Source organism: Nerophis lumbriciformis, linkage group LG34, assembly GCF_033978685.3.
Source record: "Nerophis lumbriciformis linkage group LG34, RoL_Nlum_v2.1, whole genome shotgun sequence".
Lineage (NCBI taxonomy): Eukaryota > Metazoa > Chordata > Actinopteri > Syngnathiformes > Syngnathidae > Nerophis > Nerophis lumbriciformis.
Genome location: NC_084581.2, coordinates 7,542,146 through 7,562,500, shown reverse-complemented (window position 1 = coordinate 7,562,500; position 20,355 = coordinate 7,542,146).

Below are 20,355 nucleotides of genomic sequence, written 5' to 3'. Positions count from 1 at the left end.
TATTGGTCGTACCACGCATTTTGAGTACGCTGTACCTCTCGTAAGTTGACCTCTGCCTCTTCCTGATACTGGGCTAGTCTTTTCCTCATTTCCAGCACATACTGCACCACACTGCGATCATTGGCTGTCAGGGTCGGAGCCTCCCAACTCTTCAATAGCAGGTCCAATGGGCCCTGGACCTCCCAGCCATACAGCAGTTCAAACGGGGAATAGTCAGTGGATGCTTGAGGTACCTCCCCGTATGCGAACAGCAGGAAGGGTAGCCACCGGTCCCAGTCTAGCCCGGTGCCTGCCACAAACCTTTGCAGCATCCTCTCCAGTGTTTGGTTAAATCGCTCCACCAGACCATCCTCCTGGGATGGTATGGGGTGGTCATTGTCACGTTCAAACACTGAGGACATCTATTAAACAAGACAAAAGGCAAGGAATCAAACAGAGACAGAATTCAATTTGGACTCAATATTGAGGAGAGACATGGCTACTGCACTCTCTGTACAGTCCTGCACCACGCTCTGACGAAGAAGGTTTTCGTCTCCTCATTTATTCAGATGTTCAATGTTCACGCACCAACACATGTCACAGCAGGAATGGGAAGTATGTAAAACAGTCATTGTTTTCGGTCGCTTTGAAGATCAAGAAGAGGATTTCTCGGGCTTGGGCTCTTCCTGGATCCAGCTGGGGCAGGTGTTGGAGGACAATGGATAACCCCTCCCGTCTCCTGACCACAGTAACTTCAAGAGGGCAGCGGGTCGTAAATAGCGTTGACCTCGGTTACCAAATAGTTGGAAGAGAGTTTGTGAAATACTTCAGAGAGAGTTCGTTTAACACTTCAAAGAGAGTTCCTCTGGAAGTTGAGCAGATCCTGCCATCTGTTCGTGTTGAAATCACAGTGGAGTTTTACGAGCCTTCTTCCTCTTGTTAGGCCTCGAAAGACAGCCTTCATCTTCTTATCAGGAACACAATGCAACACAACGTTTCTTTTGTGCTAACTTATAAACAATTATTCCTACATTTCCCTCCTGTTTATCGCAAAAACTTCCCATAATCTCCTTATCCCTAATAACTTCTTCTTGCAATTTTCAGTTAATGGTTAATTTCCTTACGACAAAGTTATGTTTACACTCAGAATTGAACATACATTTTCCTCATATTTATGACATTTCTGGAAATAAATCAGGAACACCATCCTGGTAGGTATCCTCGTCTTCAGATTCATCTTCCTTGTCGTCCACCAGGAAGTACATCTGAACAGCTTTATCATCTGCTGGGCTAATCGCTGTGGTAATCAGACGGTTAAACAGAGAACAGACAGGGAATACAACAACATCCACACAACGTCAGTATTGCTGAACACGGCCATAGATACTAGATACCAAAGACTTGTATTTGCCGAAACCGTCCATCCACCCATCCCACATAGATGTATCTATGCCTGAGTGCTCTTTCATTTTACCGTTGAGGGTGCGAAGGCCTTCCAGTGCTTTGGTCAGGCTACCTTCTGCATCGGTGTTGTTTGGTATGAACGTGCAACACTGTTCACCAAATATTGCGCACACACCCCCTCTTTCCGCTAACAACATGTCTAGCGCCATACGGTTTTGAAAGGCCATAAGGGAGGTGGCGGCGAGTTGATCAGCGACTGCTTCAAGTCCGGCCTGTGTCCAATTTCCCAATCTCTGTACGTTGTAGTGGACATAGTTTATTCTGTCAACATTCTTGTTAATCGTACACCACCAGTAGACGTATGATTGAAATCCAGCTGCAACTTGATTTACCAATTTATAGTCGTCAGATATACTTCTTTGGACACCCATCAATATAAGTTGGATCTACAACATTTTGCCAGTTTACATCATGTCTAATTATTTTCCAAAGTTCAGATATCAAACTGTTCAGGCGTGTTAACAATTCTTGTACAAATATTGCTACATTTACTATGTGTATGCAGTTACCTGATGATACGTTTCCTAACTGTTGTACAGAGCCTTGCATGTTAATGCAGGTATAAGTAGCTTTTTCACATATTTATCAAATATTGGTTTCTGTTTTGTCTCTTTAGCTACAGGGTCAATTTTGTTTTGCTCATTACTTCAATTCAACTTTTTTTTTTTTTGACTCATCTTGAGTAATTGTCTGGGCTTATACATACAACAAAATCAGTTTTTGTAGCCTTTTCCACTTGCTCCGCCATAAGGAACAAATTAATTACCAAAACAGGAATCAATTATTATCAAACTTTGACACACCATCAAATGGTATGCTTACAACTTTGTCACAGTGGAATTTGTAGTGTGCTAGTTAACATGTCCCTTTGATAACACAAATACAATTCCAAATACTTTTTTTCCATTATATGACCTTTCTACAATGTAAATACAATCCCAAATACTTTTCCCATTATATGACCTTTTTACAATGTGCTAAGTGTATTTAGCTTGGTCTTTCCACTATCTTTCAAATGGTGTTAGTCCTGTTGTACTTGTAATGTTAATGTACATTTTTACTAAATATTTGCATAATGCTTTTGCTACTGTCAGCACATCTGCTTTTCCTTTAGGAAATATTTCTATCTACTTTGAAAATGCATCTACTATGACCAGACAATAATGTTTTCCGTCACTCTTATCTAGTTAATTGCATAGATGTTTTATACAATTTAAAAAAAAAAAAAGAATTAAACTATAGGAAGTATAGTACTTTTATATAAGGGTATTCATATCCCTCCTGTTGAGCCATGAGTTCAACCTTGGCTCAATATTGCTGCTCACTTATACCGATTTTTCTTTGTAAGATTGGTTTATTGTCTGGACATACATAGATGTCTTCTTTGTTCAACGTGACTCCGTTTTTTAAATCCATTTATCTTTTTCTTTTGGAGTACTTTGTTGTTGCATGTCTTTTAGTATATCATGCACTAGTTTGTAATTTGAAATATGTATTTCCTTTTCTGTTGCTTGTTTTGCTGTTTTGTCAGCAAACACATTTCCTATTGATACTGTGTCTGTTCCTTTGGTGTGTGTCGCACATTTGCATTTTACTATTTTAGCTGGTAGCTGTACTGCTTCTACTAATTCTTTTTTCTCTCTCTTTTTTTTTTTTAATCAGTTCTCCAATGTGTTACAGATTTTCCTGTTGACTTTATCATTGCTATATTTTGGCAATCTTTATATATATTGTGACCTTTTGATCTTTCATTACTTTACATGCTTCTATTAGTGCTTCTAGTTCTGCCGCTTGCATTGAGCAATTTGATGGTCATCTGATAGCTTTCAAAATTTTCGTTACTGTAACAATCGCACATTCTGTTCTATTTTTATTTCACAGAATGCTGCTTTAGCTTCTGAATTCCACTCTACAGATGATTACATTTTTCATTAATTTACTTAAAGAAGCTACTATTTCAGCATAATTTGGTATTCAACTTCTACAATAATTTGTTAATCCTAGAAATTACATCATTTGCTTCTTTATTTGGGGTTTTTGTACTTGTCGTACTTTGTTTTTCTATTTTCCACAATAGTGCGTCCATTTTTGTTTAGAGAACGTCCTAGATTCTTTACTTCTCTTTTGCATAATTGTACTTTTATTTTGCTTATTTTGTGTCTTTCACTATGTAGATGATTTAATAACGCTAATTTTATTTTTCCTCCTAATTCAAATGTTATACATATTACTTTATGCATTTTTTAAGTAATGTTTTAAACTCACTTAACTGTCTATATGCCACTTAATCTATACTTTTACACTCAAAATTTACATTCTTCCCATTGTTTATATTTTTTTATTTGCAATTACTATTCAATAATATTCAAAGCAATCAGTTGTCTATCGCTAGCTGATAGTTTTCCTGATTGCCATACCTCCTTATTTATTCTGTTATGTCCTTATCTTATCTTAGCTCAACACTCAGATGTATGGTGTTGCAAATGTCTAAAACATAATCTAACTTAAGAATGTTATACTACACTTCAAAGTTAAACCTACATTAAACTTACATGTAATAAATTCATTTTCACACCTCCCCCACTGCGCCACGCACACACACACACACACACACACACACACACACACACACACACACACACACACACACACACACACACACACACACACACACACACACACACACACACACGGTGGTGTGTGAGTGCGTGAGTGCACTCCTAAGGGCAAAGGTCAGCAACACTTGAGCTTTTCTCCTTTTTTTTTTTTCTCTTCTTTCCTCAGCTAATAAACATGTAACCCACTTTATCATTTTATCATACTATACATCTCAACTCTTATTATAGTCATTAATCTAGGTTTTTATTTGTTCCATTATTTAATTATACATATATATATTTGTATATATAAAAGCGCTCTTTATATATCCAAACATACATGTATATCTTCTGTCTACCTTTTCTTCATCTCTTATTTCAATACCCCCATTATCTCTGTCGTACACATTAGTTTATTCCATTTTGCATTAGTTCTTCTTATTGATTTCTTCCCATTTCTTCATCTATTTTTACTTTTATCTCATTTTAGCCCTTTGAGATTTTTCTCCTATTTGCTTTTTCTTTTAACCTATTTTTATTTTTATTTGAACCTCCGGGGTTTTTACACAATTTGTACCTCGCTTGAGGTACAAATACCTCGCTTGAGGTATGTACCTCGCATACACACTTAAACACACACTAACAAACAAACAAACAAACAAACAAACACATTTGCAGCGATCTTACCACCAATGGCATACGCTGACAACATGACTAATTGGTGTCGTCTTTTAACAGTCATGCTGAGTTACTTTGATTGTTAATTTTTTTTTTTTTTTTCTGAGAACAGTTTCTTGCAAAATGGCCTTCTCTGCCACAACTCCAACATGCAGTCGGGTGTAACCGCTGACGTTGTGGTTGTTGTCTTCTATTTTGGTTCAAATAGATTGTAGTAGACCATATTAGATCTGCGTTTCTTTGTGTTCCTCTTTTCATTTTAAGAATTTGGAGTAATCCGTCGTCCCCTACAGAGCCGAACTTATAAGGATTACTTTTGTTTTTGTTGTAAGATAGTGGTTTCATTTATTATTGTGGTACACGTCGCTTCTACTGGAGATGGTTCCCCAGTGGAGGTGTCTTGCCTAGAGCATCCACAATAACCCACTATTTACTTCTCACAACTTTAATATGGAGTGATAGCCTAATGGCGATTACTCCCACACACTCTCACATTCACACCTTTCAGTATATTGATCTACGGAAATTTCAATGTTTCATGAGGACCCCGTCGCTCTCCAGGTTATTGTTTTTTACGGACAAAATTCAGTTTTTATTCTGAATAGACCATTTTAGGTCTGCATTGGACGCCGTCGTCCCCAGGATAATGGCTTACGGATATTTCAAATCATTGTGGGCTCCGCCTCCCCCTAGTATATTTGTTTACGGATATTACGGATTTCAGTTTTCGCGGTTCCGTTTACCTGCAGTATATTGGCCTCTTCAGTTTTAGAATTTTAGTTTTTAGTTTATTACGGGTATTTCAGTTTTCGCGGACACCGACGTCCTGCAGTAATTTTGGCCTTTTTACCTGTTAGAGCCTAGGATTTACAGGGTTTGTTTATGCGTCGTAACCCTCGTCACACGCTTTTTCTTAGTCGTTTCTTTCTTCGTCAATTTAAAACGTACTCACTGCTCTCTGCCTTCCTTCCTGTTGTCCTCGGATTTTCCGTCAGTCTTTCCAATTCCAGCCCGAAATGAAGAAAAAGCAGTTCCTCAATCAGGATTTGGATGCCATGGTTTTTCTGGTTTCACTCACTCATGCTGGAATCGTCAGACGTGTTGGAATCCGGCTCGAAGGACCAATAAGATGTCACGTTCAAACACTGAGGACATCTATTAAACAAGACAAAAGGCAAGGAATCAAACAGAGACAGAATTCAATTTGGACTCAATATTGAGGAGAGACATGGCCACTGCACTCTCTGTACAGTCCTGCACCACGCTCTGACGAAGAAGGTTTTCGTCTCCTCATTTATTCAGATGTTCAATGTTCACGCACCAACACATGTCACAGCAGGAATGGGAAGTATGTAAAACAGTCATTGTTTTCGGTCGCTTTGAAGATCAAGAAGAGGATTTCTCGGGCTTGGGCTCTTCCTGGATCCAGCTGGGGCAGGTGTTGGAGGACAATGGATAACCCCTCCCGTCTCCTGACCACAGTAACTTCAAGAGGGCAGCGGGTCGTAAATAGCGTTGACCTCGGTTACCAAATAGTTGGAAGAGAGTTTGTGAAATACTTCAGAGAGAGTTCGTTTAACACTTCAAAGAGAGTTCCTCTGGAAGTTGAGCAGATCCTGCCATCTGTTCGTGTTGAAATCACAGTGGAGTTTTACGAGCCTTCTTCCTCTTGTTAGGCCTCGAAAGACAGCCTTCATCTTCTTATCAGGAACACAATGCAACACAACGTTTCTTTTGTGATAACTTATAAACAATTATTCCAACAATCATGATGGGTTTTATTCCCAGTTGACGATGGAAGAGCTGCAGCAGTCTAGAAGTGAAGTTGGTCCCCTGGTCCGTGAGGATCTCGTCCGGGATCCCCATTATGGAGAACAACTGAACCAGGCTTCGCAACACAGCAGGAGCAGTAACAGTACTGAGGGGAAATGCCTCCGGAAATCTTGTTGCATAGTCACTAATTACTAAAATATACTGGTGGCCCCTACGGCTCTTAACTACTGTAATGGACCCACAATGTCCATGGCTATACCCAGAAATGGGGTTGTTATTATTGGTAGTGGCTGTAAACAAGCCCGGTCTGCTTTATGGATATTACAAGTATTTTGGCATGTGAGACATGTCTTGCAAAAAGCCTGTACGTCATAGACAGCCAATAAAACCTAGAGTTTACTTGTAAGTATGTTTTGTTGCGGCCTAAGTGTCCTGCCCAAGGTTTGCCAGGTGTAATATGAGGGGTCGACACAGTCCCGGTACCACTAGTTTTTTGGCACCCTCTGGTAGCATATACAAAATGTCGTTTTCTAGAACAAAACACTGTTTGTTCCCATTTTCTACCTCCTGAACCTCAACCACCTTCTCAAACAAAGGTTGCAGAGTCACATCTCCCTTTTGCAAAGCCCCAATGTCTTTTGGTACGTCCCATATGCCCTTTCCGAATGTCTCCTTTGGGTCTGGCTCCCCTGCTTGCAGACCTTTTTCAAAGCGCCGCCGTTGGCGTGACTTCCACTGTCCTTTTGTAGCCTCTTCAAATAGACTACTGTCCAGGGTGGAGAACAGATTAGCGCAAGAAGTTTCCTCCATGCCTGCCTTCTCTTTACTAGTCCCAGCACTTGCTCTGACCTGGGATCGCGCGAGCACAGGACCTGACAAGTGTGTTAACGTGCTGTCTTTTATCAGCAAATCCAATAAAACTGGTAAGTCCCATCCCAAAATGACTGCAACCGGCAAACTGTCCTCCACTCCCACAGTTAGTAGATAGGATTGTTCATCCACAACAATCGTAACATCCACCGTAGGGTAGGAGTGCTTGTCTCCGTGTACACATTTAATGTCCTCCTTTCTGCTATAGTCCACCATGCCTGTTGGCACTAATTCCCTTAGAACAAGTGATAGGAAACTACCAGAGCCCACTAAAGCAGATACTGGTTCACCATTAACAGTCACATGTTTGAATCGCTGGCGCCTTCCCTTAATGTTCATAGATTCAGCACAAGGTGAATAACAGGCCCCACCTAACTTAGCTTTTCGTAGCAAGTACAAAGAAGCTTTATGTCCTGGCTGCCGAAAGTAAAAACAGATCAGCTCCTTAACAGTGCTTCGCTGACTTGCTGCAGGGCTTATGGGTACAGGTGGCTGCTGGGTACTTCTGGGCGGTGATCTGGGCTGTGATGAGGTCTGACGACTGTACGTCATGGTTGCTCGGCCTCCTCTCCTGGCGTTGAGGTAACGCAGGGCTAGCTTAGCAGCCGCTAGACCGTCTGTGGGTTTGTGTTCCTTCACCCACGTGCGGATGTCCCCAGCAAGCACGCAGAGAAGTTGCTCTAAGATGATCTTCTCCCCGAACTGCTCCTTTGAGTGCTGCCCCGACCGAGCCCAGTGCCGATAGAGACCTCGCAGGCGGTGATAGGTTTCCGCTGCATTCTCCCGCAATGACACTGTAGCAGAGTATGCCAGAGGGAGGGGCTTGGACTATTTAAGGGAGGCTGTTCAGTTGGGGTGGGAGTAGGTAAGCAGGTTGGTTGTGGAAAGTTGGAGTATAGTACAAACAGTAATTGGGGGTTTTTGAGCGGCAGATGATTTTTTCATCCCTGCATTTTGTAAATACTTTATTTTTTTTTGTATTTACTTTTCATTTTCACCAATTATGGCATTGTATATATTTTTACACCGTGTGCACCGCTAACCTTGAGTTGGTGCGATAAACATCCCCAACTCGAAATCTACGACTAAGCCATCATTGGTTGCATGGTTATACAGTTTTTTGAGCGAACCCGCAACACCCGTCTTTTCTTCTGCAGTGTGAGGAAGCAGAAACTTTATTTAGACCACAAACAATATGTTCCTGTGAGCATATAACCCACACTGTTATGACAACATGCTAACCTGCTGCACGGGGGTGGGCAGGACACCCATTTGTGGCTCCCCCTACGTGTTATAGACAAAATGTTTTGAAGGTCATGCAAGCATACGTGTTAGAGTATACAAAAGTTTTATAATCATAAGAAAACATGCTTAATGCCTATGGACAATTATTTACTAAGTGCTAAGACGTTTTCTTAATGGCGGCCAACCAACCTTGCTCGGGCTACAGTTATCGATTAGTTTAGTAACCGTGCAATCTATTGATGAACTTGTTCAATTAATCAAGTGATTGAATAAAACACACTTTACAGCCTAAACATGTCTTCTAGGGAAAATAGTTGAATGACTTAAAATAAACAAGGATTTTTCTAATGACCTTCACTCTTACATCTTATAAACACAAACACATTACCACGGGAGCATCACTATATATATTTCCTATATAAAAAAAGAAAAAACAAGTAATAGATAATGAATAAAGAAAATCTAACAAAAGACTCGCTGATAAAGTATGGTAAATTGAGTGACATATTTAACAATTCAACATACATGTTTGAAAATGTAATATTTGGAGCAATGGTGTTTGATTTTTTGACCAATACATTGTTAGCAGTAATATACAAACTGTATGCTTACAGGGCTCATGTGCTTGAATAAAACATTATGTATGCAAGTCAAACATAAAAAGGTGTTAGCTGCTTACTAATACCTTAATCTTGATTTTGCTTGTTGAGTACTTTTAAAGTTTTATTCTTGATGCAGTGCTACTGTGAAATGCATGCTTTGACAGTGCAAACATTTCAACACAAGTGTCTTTCACTTTGAATTGATGGCAAAACCTTTGACACTTTGTCTCATCTTCTTTGGGCTCTTTGTTCTCTTTCCACTTCGTGTTTTTGTTGTTGTTGAGCCATCTCTCGGCACTCCGCTTTACCCGCCACACACACACACAAACATACAGGCCACATCACCGCAGCGCGACCTACCTCACTAATAGGTGCAGAGCTTTATTGGAGCAGTCTTGCGCACACAATGTCCGTGTATTTTACTCATTAAGCGAATCATCGAAGCAACAAAATAAGACTTTTTTTCTAATCAAATCAGTGTTGAATCCTTACTCAAATTGTGTTCCCCAATGATTTGTACCAAATTTACCGCTGATCTAGCTCTACATTGTTAAGTTACAGCAGATTTGGGGTTTAGCATAAATACCGTCATGTGACGTATTTGTATAAAAAAGATTAGCACAGGCATCTAAGTATGGGTACTGAATACTTTTATAGGTAGCGAATGAAGTCCGTCAGTGCTACCGGGTATCGATTAACACAAAATCAAACAGTGCCATATTTGGTTACATTTATTGTACGTTGTGTCACATCCGGTTGCAGACTTACACTGGCTCAAACACTTGGCTGGGAAATAAGCAGTCAAGCACTCAAGGCAGACTCAGCTGGAGCTGTCAGGAATGTTCTTTTTAGTCGAGGCCGTGACCTCAAAAGGCAGAACACAGCAGGCAGCTTGCAGGTTTAGGAGTGTTTAATATCCAAAAGTACAAAATCCAAAGTAGAGTGCCACAGGGGTATGCACAAAAAAGCACATTGAGACTGTGCATGAAAGAACCAGCTAGAGAGAGCTAGACAATAAAAAAAATACAAAACAAAAAGTAAAAAAAAAAAAAAAATGCTACTAACCGTGATCATTCCTCCAAGAAACGAGACAATGATCCCACATTAAGAAATAAATGTCACTGGCTTAAATACTGTTCAGGTGATGATTAGAAGCAGGTGATAAACCTTATCCTAATCACCCCCAGGTGATGAAGACAGCACTAAGAAGCAGTGTGAAGCTAGTGCAGGGACCATACAACCAGAACAGGAAGTGGAAACAAAATAGAGCACAAGAAAGGAAGTAAACCAAAAACAGAAAAAACACCCACAAACTAAACAAAGAATGGCCTAGCCTAACAGATCGTAACAGTACGAATCATTCAAATCGCAAAAAGGATAAACGTTTCCTCAGAGATCCTCGAGAGGTTATCAAAAAGGGTAGAAAGTGCAAGATTTCACGAAACGAGAAACAAGAGAAAAGCAGCACGTGCTCCAGTCCAAGGGAGCAGAGTCGAAGAATGCACAAGTTTGCGATGGTCACTTCGTTAAAGGTTTACTCGATATACTTCTAATGTACAGTATATTATTTCACATTTGAGTATTATCTTGATATTATTAGGCCGTAAGGTGAACCCATTTTTCGTTTCATCTCATTCCCATGTCTGGGCACTAAATAATTTTTGGTTCTTAAAAAATATATTTTGGTTTTCAATGAGGAAAAAAATAGTTCTCCACTGGACATCAAGGCAATTTTTTTAAATTAGTGTTTAAAGTCAGGACTATTTCTTGCGTGGCTTAACAATATTTTCGTCTCAAGAGGTGACGTTTTTGTCACGTGCTTCACATTCAACCAATCGGGTAGCCGCGCAGATCCAAAATGGTGATGTCAGAGGAAAATACTCTAAAACATCTTAAAAAAGTTTGAAAAAAGAACAACAAAATATGCTACATGCATGTTACGTCTGTTAGGAATGAAGAGGTGAATGATTTCACTATCAGAAGGTGGGATACTTACAGGAATTGTTTAAAACGGTGGCTTTGTTGTGATGGCGAGTCTCATAAAGTAGCCAAGAACATTCACATCCTGCATCGATGTTGAATTTAAAGATATTCCTGATGACGCTGGGCTTCACCCGACTTGTTACCGGCGGTTCATTGATAAGAAGCGTTTGGATTCTACCGGAAAACTGGCCAATCGACTGGATGTGGTTCAAGATGAGTTTGTGGCATCGGACAACGCTTCAGGCTCGACAAGTGACATTCCAAAGAAAAGACTAAGATCGAAGACGGGCCTGCCTATCGGTTCTGCTGGCCTTGTGCTCCCTGACATTTGTATCATTTGCAAGAAAACGGACAAGAGAATTACTGTGGGAGGCAAACGGCAGAGGGACCATCTTTCACAGGCAGAAACGTTTCCAGCAGGTAAACACACACACACACACACACACACACACACACACACACACACACACACACACACACACACACACACACACACACACACACACATACAAACCATTTAATCATCTTTTATTTTTAGGCCAGTTTTCAGAAGTGAACCAACCTTTGATGCCAGCTACAACATATTCTGCGGGAGGATCATCCGCCAAAGGATAATTGTTAATCAGGAGGTGCTGAGAATGAACCAGCTACGACAAATGTTTTTAAATACGGTTGAGTTTTTGCCCCATTTGAGAAAAATCCCTCGGAGTATTTTACTATTTCTTTTTTTTTTAGTTACTTAAGTTAAATACTTTAAAAATAGAATGTGAGGTTACAGTGCACTTGACCTTAATTTCTTTTAATAATAATCATAGTTTGAGTTTGTGCCAAATTTGAGGAAAATCTATCCAACAATTTTTGAGATAGGGCTTTAACAATGTGCAAAGTTAAGACAAAATAATAAAAACATTTATTTAAAAAAATACTCAATACTTGCTGTGACATCAACACATTGTTTTGTTCATGTAAATATTGTTCTGTACCATATTGTGTACAGATTCTAAACTGAAATGCAGTTTTTGTTGTATTTCCATTTTTCGGCATTATTCGATATTTTTGATTGATGTCAGCCATTTTGGGCCAAAATGTTCTTTATTTTATTTTATTTGTTATTTCCTCTTATAACACAGTATATACTGACATTTTTAATGTATAAAACATCATTGTTTAGTAAAATGTACCATGTGTATGTTCAATTGTACAGTGAAGTGAAGTGAAGTGAATTACATTTATATAGCGCTTTTCTCTAGTGACTCAAAGCGCTTTACATAGTGAAACCCACAGGTTGCTATTCACTTATTTTGAAGCGGTTTTTTTTTCTCCATTTTTTTTGTATGTTTCATGGTTTAAATTCAAATTGAAAAAATAAATTAAAGTATACCAACGCTAAAATACTTGTCTCAAATGTTAGGTATATGTATTAATGTCAATTTGTGAGAGAGATTCTGTTTCCAGAATGAATGCAAATACATTTACAAGAAAAAACAGCTGCATAAGATTTTCGTTTTTTGTCATTCCCATTTTTATACATTTATGGCTCTAAAAAAAAAACACCAGGATATTTTGCGGATAACTTTTAACCTAATGTCCACAATGGCATTGTCTATGCAAAAATGCAAAAAAAGAGTAGTTCCCAGACGTGGGGACGAAAATCACTTTCTAGACACTTTTTCCTGGTTCACCTTATGGCCTATATTTGTATTTCTTAAACACACGTTTGCTATGAATGTTTCGAAAAGCACTAACTCAGGGAGTTTATATAAAATAAAACAAATGTGAGCAAAAACCTAAGGGAGTTCAGCTTTTACCAAAGGCAAAAATCATTAATGAATCTTTCAGCACATCTGTGCTGAAAGATCATCTGCTTGACATCCATAGTTATATTCACATTAAGAAAGGAAAACATGCATACTTGTGACTTTGCGTGCAACAGCAACAAACAACAGTCGATGCAAAGTTAAATCATGAAATGCAACTTTACCCGAGCAAAAACGATGCATATTTATTTATCTGGGAGAGTCTCGATAGCAATTTACTTGACCCAGCCACATACAAAGAAGTTGTAGACCTCCATGCTTTTCCAAGTTTTCATCTGTTTTGTCGTGTAGAATGATGTCTGTAGCACAATAGTTCGATATGTCTGGTAACGCGACCAACGTATAATCGACAAATCTTTTTTTTCGATAAAGTATAGGGATCTATTCCATTGCATAGTTAGATTTTTGGCTCGTATCTGCTTTTTGCAGAAAGATTTAAGCCTCTTTTGTACTCAGATAGTTTGCGCGCTGCTTGTTGCACAAGAGAATCTTGGCTTGGTTGACCACCTCTGGTTTTCACTTCCGGGAAGAAGTTACATGACGGATTGGTAATGTTACAATTGGTAATGTTACAATTTTCCATGTCAACACAGCAATAAGGAGGCACTCGAAAGTACAGTAATGCTGTACTTTTGAAAATGTTAATTTACACAAGATTTGCCATTGACATGCTAAAGATTAGAATTTGCGATTTTATATAGCGAGAGGGGAATTTTGGGCTTCTCTGCTTAGGCTGCTGCCCTCGCAACCCGACCTCCAAAAAGCGGAAGAATGGATGGATTTCAACACCTCCAGATTTGGTAATGACAACTACGACTTTTTATTTTATTTTATTTTTTTTTTTTTTTTTTTTTTTTTAGTACTGTCCAGCTTCTCAGGCAAATCATATAGTTGATGTAGATGCCCATTTCGGCTGTTCAGATTTACTTTACAAAAGAGAAGTGTAGGATAATTCTCTTGTTGCCTTATTTGTATTTGACTTTATTAAATGTATTTATATTATCATTTGGTGCAGCCGGGCCGGAGCAGGAGGGGATAGAAAGAGAAAAAAAGGAAGACAGAGGGGGAAATTGTGTGGACAAGAGGGGGATTAGACAGAGAGAAAAAAACAACAACAGCAAACACAACAATAACAACAACAACAATAGAGCAACATCAGCAAATACGACATGTACAAATATGATGGTAAAAGTGATAGCAAATAAGCAGTTAGTGAAAATAAAAAATAATACAGAAATGACAATGAGCATTATTACACTACAAATGGAGCAATACAGATACCAATAGAAATAGCGCTATTGATAATGAACAATACCAATAATTTACCTTTATTATCAGCAATACAGTTGTTTAAATGCAACAATACATATACGTAATGATAACTAGAGATACGAAAGAATGCAGAAAAATGGAGGACAAGAAAGAGAAGCAACCTTGTAGATTGTTATAGTAACAATAGGTTAAGCTTTGTCAGTGTGCCATGTGTTATACCCAGTTTACCCTAGGGCAACAACGTTAATATATGTTTGATGAAACGTGATTATGTGCATGAGTGTATGTATGCATATGTACAGATTGTGTATATGTGTTTGTACAGTGAATGTATATGTACAGTATGTGTATGTTTGTACAATGAATGTGCGTGTGGATGTACGAACTTTGAGTATGTAGATATGTACTGTATTTGTCTATGTATGTGGGAGCGTAGGTACCTATGTATGTATGTATGTATGTATGTATGTACAAACCCCGTTTCCATATTGTCATGTCTGTGTTATCATGTTTTGTTTTAAGTCATGTTTTGTTTTGTTTCTGGCTTTTCACTCCCTTGTCTTGTTTGCATGATTACCCATTAGTTTCACCTGTTCCACGTTTGGACTCATTGTGCACTCTTGTTTGTCACCATAGCAACCATTAGTTTTCACCTGTCACGTCACGCACCTGTTTCACGTTTTGAGTCACGCACCTGTTTTCGTTAATCATGTCTGTGTTATTTAAGCTTTTCATTTTCTGTTGTTTGTCCTGACGACATCCCCGCATTTATGCCCCCTGTCACACTCTGTCCACCTCTGCGCACTTCATGTCCATGCCAAGTAAGTTTTTGTTTATTAAGCCACAGTTAGTGTTTTGTTTAATTGTTCATAGTTTCTGCCAATGCGCAAGTTTTGTGTTTATAGTCTAGTTTTGTACCTCCGCCCCTGTGCGCGCTTTTCGTTTATTCCTTTTTTTGATAGTATAAATAAATCATGTACCCACCTTCAAGCCTTGACCAGTCCAATTCACTTGCACCTCGGGAGAACAAACCAAGCCACAGTCCTAGTCATGACAGATGTCGTCAGCTAAAAAGTTCTCCCGCAAGACATTTGGACAATTTTGACGAGGGAACATGGGCGGTCCTGCGCGCGATGGAGGAGGAAACGCTGCGCTACTCCTCCGTGGAGCGCAGAGATATGATGTGGGGGCCAAATGGAAGACTGGTGCCAATAAACTCCGTGTGGACCCACGACATTGGCGCGTCGCTCCCGTCCCGGAAACGTCGCAGAGGACGAGGAAAGACTTCCGCGAGCCTGCAGGACACGCCGCTCCCACAAGCCCCTCCCCCTCCGGGCGGAAGCAAGCAGCAGTCTGCCCGGCTTCCCCAGGATGACATCACAGCCCAGGATTTTTTTTTCAATACTTTTTCGTTAGATCACCCGCCTCCAGCTAAAAACTCTAATGCCATGTCTTTGATAAAACATTATCAAAACATGTTTTTAGAAATTAGGTCTAATCAGTCCAAGCCACGTCCCAAATTTCATGCCCCGCCCCCCAAGACTCATGCCCCGCCCCCCAAGACTCAAGTCCTGCCCCCGTCACAATTTTTTTCTTTTTTTCCGCCCACACAACCCCAGGTGGGGGATAAAAAAAAACATTGTGGCCAAAATAAAGGGGAAGTTTCGGCCCCCCTCCTGTCCTCCCTCCGCCCACCCCTAGAGGGAGTTCCAGACCGCAGGGAGCGCGTCTGGTATCCGCCCCTTGAGGGGGGGGCTAGGGCTGGGAATTGTTCAGGTGGGGTGGCTCTGCATCACCATGCCAAGCCACAGCCTCCAGCACGGCCGCCACCACCAATCTTCCGACCTGCCAAGCCACAGCCTCCAGCACAGCCACCACCACCGGTCTTTTACCATGCCAAGCCGCAACCCCCAGCTAGGCCACCTCCACCTTTACCAAGGCTAGCATCAGTAGCTGCACCACGGCTAGCACCAAGGCTAGCACCAGAGCCAAGGCTAGCCCCTGTCGCAGCACCACGGCTAGCACCTGTCGCAGCTCCACGGCTAGCACCTGTCGCAGCTCCACGGCTAGCCCCTATCGCCGCACCAAGGCTAGCACCAGCTCCACGACGCCAAGTCCAAGACCAAGACCCTCCACGCCAAGTCCAAGACCAAGACCCTCCACGCCAAGTCCAAGACCAAGACCCTCCACGCCAAGTCCAAGACCAAGACCCTCCACGCCAAGTCCAAGACCAAGACCCTCCACGCCAAGTCCAAGACCAAGACCCACCACGCCACGTGCCGCCAGTCGCAGCTCCACGACGCCAAGTGCCGCCAGTCGCAGCTCCACGACGCCAAGTGCCGCCAGTCGCAGCTCCACGACGCCAAGTGCCGCCAGTCGCAGCGCCACGACGCCAAGTGCCGCCAGTCGCAGCTCCACGACGCCAAGTGCCGCCATGCCAAGACCAAGACCAAGACCCGCCATGCCAAGACCAAGACCAAGACCCGCCATGCCAAGACCAAGACCCGCCATGCCAAGACCAAGACCCGCCATGCCAAGACCTAGACCAAAACCCGCCATGCCAAGACCTAGACCAAGACCAAGACCCGCCATGCCAAGACCAAGACCCGCCATGTCAAGACCAAGACCAAGACCCGCCATGCCAATACCAAGACCCGCCATGCCAAGACCAAGACCAAGACCCGCCATGCCAAGGCCAAGACCAAGACCCACGCCAAGACCAAGACCCACGCCAAGGCCCACGCCAAGACCAAGACCAAGACCAAGACCCACGCCAAGACCAAGACCAAGCCCCACGCCAAGACCAAGACCCGCTGCCTGATGCGCCACGCCGAGCTTCGCCGCCTGACTCACCACGCCGAGCTTCAACGCCTGCAAAGATGACGACGCGCCTGTCTCCTCGTCGGCCACGGATATGGCCGCTACCTGGTCGCCCGCCACGCCAAGTGCGCCCACCTCCCAGTCGGCCACGAATGTGGCCATTCCCTGGGCGCCCGCCTCGCCTGCTGCAGCGGCGTTCCACTCGCCGCCGCCACCTAACTCTGCCCCGGTGGATACGGGGACACGTGGTCTGGCGACCCACCGCCATGTCCCCCTCCCGCCCTCCCATGACTCTTGTTAATTTTTTTATGGACATCTGGTATCTGTCCTTAAGGGAGGGGCTCTGTCATGTCTGTGTTATCATGTTTTGTTTTAAGTCATGTTTTGTTTTGTTTCTGGCTTTTCACTCCCTTGTCTTGTTTGCATGATTACCCATTAGTTTCACCTGTTCCACGTTTGGACTCATTGTGCACTCTTGTTTGTCACCATAGCAACCATTAGTTTTCACCTGTCACGTCACGCACCTGTTTCACGTTTTGAGTCACGCACCTGTTTTCGTTAATCATGTCTGTGTTATTTAAGCTTTTCATTTTCTGTTGTTCGTCCTGACGACATCCTCACATTTATGCCCCCTGTCACACTCTGCCCACCTCTGCGCACTTCATGTCCATGCCATGTAAGTTTTTGTTTATTAAGCCACAGTTAGTGTTTTGTTTAATTGTTCATAGTTTCTGCCAATGCGCAAGTTTTGTGTTTATAGTCTAGTTTTGTACCTCCGCCCCTGTGCGCGCTTTTCGTTTATTCCTTTTTTTGATAGTTTAAATAAATCATGTACCCACCTTCAAGCCTTGACCAGTCCAATTCACTTGCACCTCGGGAGAACAAACCAAGCCACAGTCCTAGTCATGACACATATGAGTTGGGAAATTGTTTTAGATGTAAATATAAACGGAATACAATGATTTGCAAATATTTTTCAACCCATATTCAGTTGGATATGCTACAAAGACAACATATTTGATGTTCAAACTGATAAACCTTTTCTTTTTGTTGCAAATAATCATTAACTTTAGAATTTGATGCCAGCAACACGTGACAAAGAAGTTGGGAAAGGTGGCAATAAATACTGATAAAGTTGAGGAATGCTCATCAAACACTTATTTGGAACATCCCACAGGTGAACAGGCAAATTGGGAACAGGTGGGTGCCATGATTGGGTATAAAAGTAGATTCCATGAAATGCTCAGTCATTCACAAACAAGGATGGGGCGAGGGTCACCACTTTGTCAACAAATGCGTGAGCAAATTGTTGAACAGTTTAAGAAAAAACTTTCTCAACCAGCTATTGCAAGGAAATTAGGGATTTCACCATCTACGGTCCGTAATATCATCAAAGGGTTCAGAGAATTTGGAGAAATCACTGCACGTAAGCAGCTAAGCCCGTGACCTTCGATCCCTCAGGCTGTACTGCATCAACAAGCGACATCAGTGTGTAAAGGATATCACCACATGGGCTCAGGAACACTTCAGAAACCCACTGTCAGTAACTACAGTTGGTCGCTACATCTGTAAGTGCAAGTTAAAACTCTACTATGCAAGGCGAAAACCGTTTATCAACAACACCCAGAAACGCCGTCGGCTTCGCTGTGCCTGAGCTCATCTAAGATGGTCTGATACAAAGTGGAAAAGTGTTCTGGGGTCTGACGAGTCCACATTTCAAATTGTTTTTGGAAACTGTGGACGTTGTGTCCTCCGGACCAAAGAGGAAAAGAACCATCCGGATTATAGGCGCAAAGTTGAAAAGCCAGCATCTGTGATGGTATGGGGGTGTATTAGTGCCCAAGACATAGGTAACTTACACATCTGTGAAGGCGCCATTAATGCTGAAAGGTGCATACAGGTTTTGGAGCAACATATGTTGCCATCCAAGCAACGTTACCATGGACGCCCCTGCTTATTTCAGCAAGACAATGCCAAGCCACGTGTTACATCAACGTGGCTTTATAGTAAAAGAGTGCGGGTACTAGACTGGCCTGCCTGTAGTCCAGACCTGTCTCCCATTGAAAATGTGTGGCGCATTATGAAGCCTGAAATACCACAACGGCAAGAATGGGAAAGAATTCCACCTGAGAAGCTTATAAAATGTGTCTCCTCAGTTCCCAAACGTTTACTGAGTGTTGTTAAAAGGAAAGGCCATGTAACACAGTGGTGAACATGCCCTTTCCCAACTACTTTGGCACATGTTGCAGCCATGAAATTCTAAGTTAATTATTATTTGCAAAAAAGAAAATAAGTTTATGAGTTTGAACATCAAATATGTTGTCTTTGTAGTGCATTCAATTGAATATGGGTTGAAAAGGATTTGCAAATCATTGTATTCCATTTATATTTACATCTAACACAATTTCCCAACTCATATGGAAACGGGGTTTGTATGTATGTATGTATGTATGTATGTATGTATGTATGTATGTATGCATGTATGTAAGTATGTATGTATGTGAGTATATGTGAATTTGTATGTACAATATATTTGACTCCCAGTGTGTGTGGGAGCCAGAGTACGGTCCCAGCCTCCCAGAGAGCCCAACCCACAAACAGTAGGTGTGGCGCCCAGGGAACCAGGGACCACCACCCCCACGCAGCCAGGCCGGCCAGCGACAGGAACCCCAGAGCCAGGCCCACCGCGCCGCTCATAAGACCCAGCAGCAGGCCGCAGACAGACACACCCGGTGGACAAGGCACGAGAAAAGCAGGGGACAGCCAGACCCCAAGCCAGCAAAAGACCACACCCCACACGGGCAGAAAGGCGGGACGCCCCGCCCGGGGGTCCCAGAGACCCCCGCAACCGGACGGGAAGACCGCCCGCGCCCCACCGGCAACCGGCCCCCCACAAGCCTACCCCCCAACCCCATGAGAGCGCGGCGAGGCCACCCCACCCAAATCGGCCACCGCAGGACCACCCAGCACGGGACCACGGGAACCACCCACCCCACCCGCAGGGACCCCAACGATGGAGATGGAACAACCAGCAACCTCCCCGTCGAGTTCCCCCCCTGAGGGAGGGGGAAAAAAATAAAAAAAATATTAATAGAATATATTAAAAAAAAAAATAATTAAATAAATAGTAATAATAATAATTATCATTATTATATATATTAATAAATAAATAAATAAATAAATACATTAAAAAAATCTAAGATCATTTCTTGATGCTGTCTGCCATTTAACACCAGCATAGCCATTAGAGACATA